We start from the raw sequence: 8,260 nt of genomic DNA on the forward strand, positions 1-8,260 counted from the left end.
AAAAAAAAAATTAGCTTATTTCCTTGACCAGTGCCTGACAATGAAGTACAGGCGCCCAAAATCACTGAAAATTGCCTCAGTGACATTTTTGAAGAAGAATGACATTGTGTCTAAAGACTTAACTACTCAGCTATGGTTCCTACTTGCTTGTTCAACAAGCTGAAAAAAATTCACTGTTTTTTTTTCCTTTTCTTTTCAGTTTTTTTTCAGTCATTTTATTCAATATCATGAATGTCTTTTTAGTTCCATTTTAAACCACCACTTCAGTCTCTTGGTCTATTAAAATCATCATTATAATGAATTCAGAAAAAGAATATGTGGTAGATGGTAATTACAGATATCTAATTGATCATGTAAAGCAACAACACTCCATTAGTAAAATTACCCTGCACCTGGGCTGGGCTAACGCACGATGAAGGCTGTCTGACCTACATGTTGATAAATTGGCCGTGTGTGTGTGTGTGATTCAGCTTTGTTTTTTTTTTTTTTTCTTAATTTGTGGGACAACAACATTCCCCATTTCTTCTGTGATGCAAAAATATACACACACTCCCTCCCTCACTCCCTCCTTTTCTCCCTGTTCCACAATGGATGGATCATGTGCGTTTACTGTGTTTTGAACACTTTTATCTCCTCTTGCATGTTCTATATGTGCACATTTTCCTAATTCTTCTTGATTCTTTTTAATTTCTTAAGCCAAGACTTGTCTGCAGGCACATAACACTTGGACACAGTGGATCGGTTCGTGACTTGTTTTGTCCTTTTTTTTTATGTGATAAATTTGTGTGAAAATGTGTCCGAATACCAGCACAGCTCATCTGGCAGACATCTGGCACATGAAAGACCCAGAAGGTGGTCAGCTCAAAGAAAGCCAAAATGCAAACAGACTGAGAAACAGAGGAAGAGAGATAGAGAGAGGCAAGTGAATTATGCATTCATCACCCCAGACAAAGGGTAATCTCTAAGACATCCGGACAAACGCTAAGAACATAAATATGTAAACAGGTATGTCCCATGGTCACGACTAAAATATGATTGAGCATTTGAAATTAGATGTGCCCTTTCCATCTCTGATTTTCCATCCAGGCATTTTTATTCAATGGCTTTTTTGGCCCACCAATCTGTTGTAATGTCTATAATTCTGTATTTGTCCCTCTGTACGTATTATTGTCGTTGGTATGTTTCTTTTTGTGTTCTTACTTTTACTTTGTGCTTTGGTATATAAATACATGAAATTCAGACAAGGTGTGTGCACGGGATGTCATCCCCTGATCGTTTCAGAACATGCAGTGTCTGTAACTAAAGGAGAAATGTGGTATAGCAACTCATACTGACATGGGGGATTCAGAAGAGGATTACATAAGGGTACCATGAGTGCAGATGGCTTTATGGAGTAAGTAATTGATATAACAGTGCCACTCAATGGCTCCACCACCAAATCCATTACTCCGTTCTGTTTAAGCCCAAGATACTGGTGTCTGGCAGCAGCGCTCCCTTCCCAGTCTGATGTCTGCATGACAAGATCTTCTGTCCCTAGTATGAAACAATCGCTCCCACGCAGGTTCTGTCTGAAATTTTGAGACAAGAACTTGTGAGTAAAAGAGAAATTATGTATTATACAATGAGCTCAATAAATATTTAGACAGCGATAAATTTAAGCTCCATACTCATAATTTAGATTTGAAACAATACAAAAGTAGCTAATGGGCTAAGTGCTCACTTTTTGCTTTAGTAAGACAGTGGATTCATCCATGTTAAGTTAACAGTTAAAACAACTAGTACAACCCAACCCGTGCTGGCCTTTTGTGGTGGCAATAGGAAGGTATTTTAGTTGATGTGAAGAAATAACAGCTTTGGTGTGACATCTATGTATTTTGTTGCAAAGATACCCACTTAAGTTACCAGCTATCCCCTGCCACCTGTCTACAACAACTGTAGCAATAGTGAGTTACTTGGGTTGTTTAGGTTGGAGGACTTCAAACACTACATCATTGGTAATTAACAACAGTCTGTGGGTTTGGTTAAATTTTGTAATGTGGGTGCAACCAAACTGCTACTGGGTCCAGAGTAGTACAAGTGGGAAAAAAGGCTGAGAATGAATACATTATTAGATTAGAAGTACATTATCAGAACACAGAGTTTGATAAGTTCAGTAATGACCCATCACAGCAGCTCAGTTTTTTCTTCACTTTAAAAGCAGCAGTTTTCTAATGGACAGGAAACAGCTTAGTGGGAAAGAAAACTAAGCAAAGAAGACACAAAGCCATCACCCTCCCCATGCTGCCAGGGCAGATGAGGTCCCCATTTAGTTTAGCAGAAAACACACTAACTGGCACCACAATTTCTATGTTAAATTCTTTGTTGTCCGTGATGTATTTGCAGTGAGGCAACAACTAACAGAGCATATTTGCATTTTTTTCCCTTGTATTTTTAGTTTGCAATTAAAATGTTGTAGAAAGTTCATTTTACTTGTTGTGCAGAATGACAGTGAAAATGAAGAGGTGTATGTTTTTATATATGTGAGTCCCTATTCTGACTAAATGGACACCTACAGTATTTCAAGCAACAAATATAATCTACATGTTTTCTCTAGGTACAGACAAACATCCATCCAGTTACAGAGAGCTGTCTCCCTCTTTTACACTTAAAATACCAAACTGAGAGCATTACATCACTTTCTTCTTGTTCAATATTAGGAATTGACAGGAGATCAATAAGACATCCTGTTCTCCTCCCGTGGTGTTTGGAGATTGTGTCAGGATGGAGTGATGAATGGCAGAAGAACAGGCTCAGCAGCAGAGAAAAATGAGCTGAACAGGGGAACAGGGGGTCAACCAGGTTAATGATTTTGGCCGTGATTATTTGCAGGTGTGAATGATCCAAGATTAATCATTTAGGAGCAAAGCTTGAATGACAGGAGGTGAGAAATAGCAAATCAAACTGGCGGAAACGTTCATGAGCTCTACAAAACCTCTACTGAGGTGAAAAAACAAGATGAAGTGGGAGAACACGGTGCAGCTGTCCACTCTCCACCACGTGTCAGAACAAATGCTGAAGAATATCAGGAAATGTGCTCTTAGACTATACAGAGGTTTGAGACCTTTGCTCATTGTGAACACTAAAATCCTCATTTCATAATCGTACTGATAATTGGTCAGAAACCTCAAATAATAACCAATGATCTCCAGTGTTGCCAGACTGGTCATCTTACCAGTATTGCTGAAGAAGAAAAAATAATTAAATGGTATCTGTGGAACACCTTGCCAATGTAATTGAACAACCCACTTAAGATGCACAATCCGACCTTTAATTTTCAAAATTATTTAGAAATTTTTTATTCAGCCCACTGGCCATTATATCATCCAAAAAATGTTACGTCTACACTATTTTCTATTTAACAGATCAGCAAAATGCAAATGATTGTTTAAGAGAATCAAGATACCTCACATGAATGTGAAATCATTCTTACACTGAGCTAAAGACATGATTCGGGAATTAGCCTAATTCTACAAACAGATGTATCAGCATGTTTTGAATATCAAAAATTTAAGAAAAAGAACATTCCTAGGTTGTCTCACAGGAAAATTAACCAATGAGTGAACTCTGACTGACATTAGGGACATGTTGACTCAGTTGCCCGAAGTGGACCAAAGCAGATTACTCACGGCTCTGACAAGATGCATATATGTTTTTAAGACACACTTGAGAGCTCCAGGCAGCAGGTGCTATAGATATAGATTTATTGGCTCTGTTTAAAATGCATCTGCACGTACATCTAGATCCAGCTGTCTGTGTGGTGCAATCAGCAGCACAGTTCTGGGAATACTGTTGTAACAAGGAGAATATGTGGGTACAGTTCCAGAAGGATGATTCTGATATTGCAGTCTGCATGTGAATATATATATACACACAAGTGTGTGTGTGTGTGTGTGTGTGTGTGTGTGTGTGTGTGTGTGTGTGTGTGTGTGTGTGTGTGTGTGTGTGTGTGTGTGTGTGTGTTCTTTTTCATTTCTATTTTTGAGAGGACTGAAATCACATAGTAAGTATATACATACATTTGTACATACTTAGATTAGCTCTGTAAAAGTCGACACTTTCAAGTTTGCAGTTCCATCTGGACAGGACTAAGGAAAAAGCCCCCCCCCCCCATGAAAAAACAGAAAAAAAGACACATTGTTTCCTTTGTGTTCTGGTCCATTGCTCTTGTCCATTTTATGTTCCCTCATTACAAATGGACCAAGAGGAATAGATATCTAGTCATACGGACTGTTTATTGGACAGCTTTGGTGACTGCCATTCTGCATCATCAATGCTATTGACCCATGTTGTGAAATCACTTTCCAGAAAGAGACAGCACGTCATGCAACTTTTGCTGAACCTAATAGGATTAATTATGTTCTCTTGTGTCACAAAAACTTAACCAAGAAACAAAATCCTATGGTTGGTCCATTTTGTTTTTACACCACCAGAGTTCACTTGCAAGCTGAAAGGGACCTATATTCTCAGGCAGTCTCAGGCTAGTTGTATGGATTGCACCTTAGTTCAGTGAACAGCCCTCACAACAACCTAAATGACCCGAACCAACTGAGCAAATGCACAACAGGTCAATTGGATGGAACGAAACAGGCTCCATGTGAAAGCACACTTCGTTTTAGTGCTAAAGCTAGAATTACATGGCTTTGTATTAAGGTTAGGAGTTAGATGATGTATTTCACTGGGTGCGGTTACAAGTATAGAAATACAATCGTGTGTGTGTGTGTGTGTGTGTGTGTGTGTGTGTGTGTGTGTGTGTGTGTGTGTGTGTGTGTGTGTGTGTGTGTGTGTACACTAAGAGAAGGAAGAAAGCTGGAGGTCTATGTGGACTGTTTATGTACAGCGTACATACAAGCATGTATACACTAACACAATCCACTCATATATATGCATATGGTATGTAGCCATAATTTTAACATGTAGCATTTCCCATGATACTCTTCAAACTCCTGTGGTGACATTTAAAGCAACATCTGGCATTTAATGTGATGCAGAGATTATTCATAATTTGTGGACATATTGTCAAGGGGTAAATATGTAGACCACTTCACCAATAGATGCATCAGGCGAGACTCGCGGGAATAATGTGATTTGCCACAAGTATTGCGCAAGCTGTTTTATTGTGCAACATTTAAATTCTTGTAATTTTATGATTATGACAAGGTCTATTTTCATGAGACACACATATAATTACCAGTAGAAAGGCATGGTTTTTCTGCCAGTAGCTTGTCGTTGTGGTGAAAGCACACAACATGAGTCTTGAGTTAATCAATGAAGTGACCTCCCACAGAGCTGTTTATGTCATATGCATCTGACACAAAATCAATTGATAAAAGCGGAATTATAAAGTTGAACCAATCGGATGTTTCTTTCAGACACGCTAGCAATTCATACGGTACATGAGCTGCATGAATGAGCAGCATACTTAAAAATGATGGATACAAAATTGAAGCAGGGAACAACATGAAGGCCATACCCAGTGTACCACTGAGCCACCTAGAAGCAATGATTAGAGACGACTCACTGTATAACTGAGGTATATCACGCAACATTGCAACAGTGATATATGAATCCATGTCACGTTTCTTCACAGATGTTTTACGCCTGCTTTTTATTCTCATTGCCAACATTGAATTGACTGACCACTTGTTAAACTTCATGTAATTTAAAGTAAAATCTCCTTTACCTTGAGATATATGATAACATATTCCTACACGATTTTAATCAGGTCATTACTTGCATTCCAGATTTGTTTACACTTAAAATCTATAGCACAAAGCTGCATAAAGTAGCATTTGAGATGAAGTGTCCTCTCATGAGATGGACAAAACAAAATAAAATGTAACTTTTTTGATATTGTCGAATGCCTTCCTCTTCCTTTGTTTCCTTTTTTTCCAGTAATATAATAGATAATAATGGCAGCAATAGTTTTTGGACGCCTGAGCAGATTCAGACACAAACAAGCAGAACTGGGATTAAAAAGAGTTTATTGTCACAAGAGTGGATGTTACTGAGTCAATAAGAGTTCTTTTGGGGGAGCAATGAAGAATGAAGGTTCTAGAAGTTGATGGAGGTAATCTGTAGCTGAGTGGTGTGGTTGGTTATGGCAGTGTGGCATGGAGAATGCAGGTGAGTGGCATGGCTGGTAACGGCGGAGTTTTTCCAACAGGAGCAGGCGGCAGCACTGCAGCAGGAGACACTGGTAAGGAGTAATCCAGAAACTGAAATAAGCGATACGAAAAGAGACTTGCAATGAACACGCAAAAGGTTAAGCGGCCTAGAGAGTTACCACATGGAGAGCGGAAAACAGTCTGGTGATGAATGAGGGCGAAACTGGTGTTTTTGCTGATGAGCTTGATTGTGAGATGAATTGCAGGTGTGTCGAGGTAGCCGGTGCTGTGCCACGCCCCCGCTGGAAGGTATACACACACATACACAGAGAGGGGTGGAGACACACAGAAAAGACAGACATAGGAGAATACTGGGGAAAAACACTATGAGTCAGGGTTGTTTTTCAAAAATCAGTGATTACAGTGTGGACATGATGCAGAACATCACAGAAGTTCTGTAACAGTGAAAAATCTAGATTTAGTATCAGCTCTAACAAAGGCAAATTAATTACTATACAATAACGTTATGCTCACTAAATGCTTTGGACTTCCATTTCTTTACAAAATAAAGAACACTTTGTCCTTTCTTGAAGTAACTTCACTCTGAAATGTTCTAAATATCAGTAGATCTTTATGGTAATTTGAAAATGCACTTACATTTTTTTTACATTTATTTTCCACACTGTGAGCACACATTACTCTACATAAAAACATGAAGATGAAGACATCAATCCATCCTTACCAGTGAATTTGAGTTGTCACATTATTGCACCTTGCAGTTCTAAGTTCTACACTTCATACTTTTAGTTTCTTTCATAAGTTTCTTTCAAGGAGAAGTCTGCCTGAACTCTCCTTTTCATTAAAAGGAAGGAGAGGAGCTGATTTAATTGGCTGTGATTGATGACAGCCCCTGCCACACCCAAAGACAATTTATGTCTCTAAATCCAACCCCTTTTACAACTGTGCTGTTGCACCTCTCTCCTCTGCTCTGCCCATGGATCTGCTTAGGAAATTACCCCCAAATCTCTTGACATGGCCAAGTGAGCCTTTATTTGTGGAGAGAGAACCCATCTAATCTTAAAATAGATCCAGCTCTGAAAGGCTGAACTCCCAGAACAAAAAAAAACATCATTGAAAAAAAGACATCATCACCCACACAGCCATCATGAGGTAATAGGTGGTCTCATTAATTTCAGTGCAGGTTGCATGTGCTTTGAAACATTTCAGAACTAAACCCAGACAAGGTCAACCAGTGAAATAAGGGAAAGGCTGGTTAGAATTTGCACCTGCCCTGACGATCCAGTATCTCAGGGCTCTGTTGCTCTGAATAAATTGTGCAGGCAGGAAAACACAGACTGTGCTGTACTAGTTCCACATCCAGAGGCAAAGTGTGACACTGGATGGGATTAGGAGGAATACATAATCAGTGGGCGTGGTACGAGTTGACATCAGCCTTGACCTACAGTATTAATTTACCTGTTTTCATTCCCAATAATAGCAGTACATTCAGCAAAGCGGCTCCATCACAGTTGTCTCTCTTAACACATGTAGACACACCTGAGTGAATATACTGCACACATTTGGTTTGTTTGTTTTTATGGTCCAACGTGATGGCTAGGAAACAGTTAACCACATTGAAGTGGCACTAGTCCATTGAAGGAGTGGAGGTGAAAAAGGGTTGGTGCTACATGGGACCAAACCACAGTCAAATTCTTGGCAAGCTACCAAAAAACAACAAACCGCCATTGGTGTACCGCACTATATTTTGTGTGGTACACCAGTGGTCCTTGTGCAATGGGACATTATAAAGAATTCACTCTTCTGACACTAAAACAAAAGATCTCTTTTAAGGTTAAACCTTGAATATGAAACTGTCAGTGTTAATCTAACATTCTGGTGAGAGACACTGAGCCCAGGAACAAAACATGATTCAGTCAGTGAGGTCAGGTCTATTTTCACAACCTCTGTATCAATCTCTCAAAGAGAAAAAAAAAGAAGAAAAAAATTGGTAAAAAACAAAAAGAAAAAAAAAGAAAAGAAAAAGAAAAGGTCGTGACATAATGGCTCTCATGTGAAACCTCACATTACTAATGAATTGAAAAAAAAGGAACACCATC

At 39.0% G+C, this 8,260-nt stretch overlaps 1 long non-coding RNA gene across 2 annotated transcripts; it reads right to left on the bottom strand.

Moving 5' to 3' along the window:
* Positions 1–5,354: 5,354 nt before the first annotated feature.
* Positions 5,355–7,802, bottom strand: LOC139628391 (uncharacterized). Of its 2 annotated transcripts, none has more exons than XR_011692766.1 (3): positions 6,886–7,802; positions 6,323–6,514; positions 5,355–6,232 (listed from the first exon to the last, which is right to left on the bottom strand). It is a non-coding gene; the product is annotated as an uncharacterized lncRNA (long non-coding RNA). The 2 variants fall into 2 exon arrangements; XR_011692765.1 differs by having other exon boundaries at positions 6,323–6,445; positions 6,886–7,549.
* Positions 7,803–8,260: the final 458 nt, after the last annotated feature.

This window comes from Trachinotus anak, unplaced genomic scaffold (assembly GCF_046630095.1).
Source record: "Trachinotus anak isolate AG129_WGS33_773 ecotype Australia unplaced genomic scaffold, CSIRO_AGI_Tana_v1 ptg000011l, whole genome shotgun sequence".
Lineage (NCBI taxonomy): Eukaryota > Metazoa > Chordata > Actinopteri > Carangiformes > Carangidae > Trachinotus > Trachinotus anak.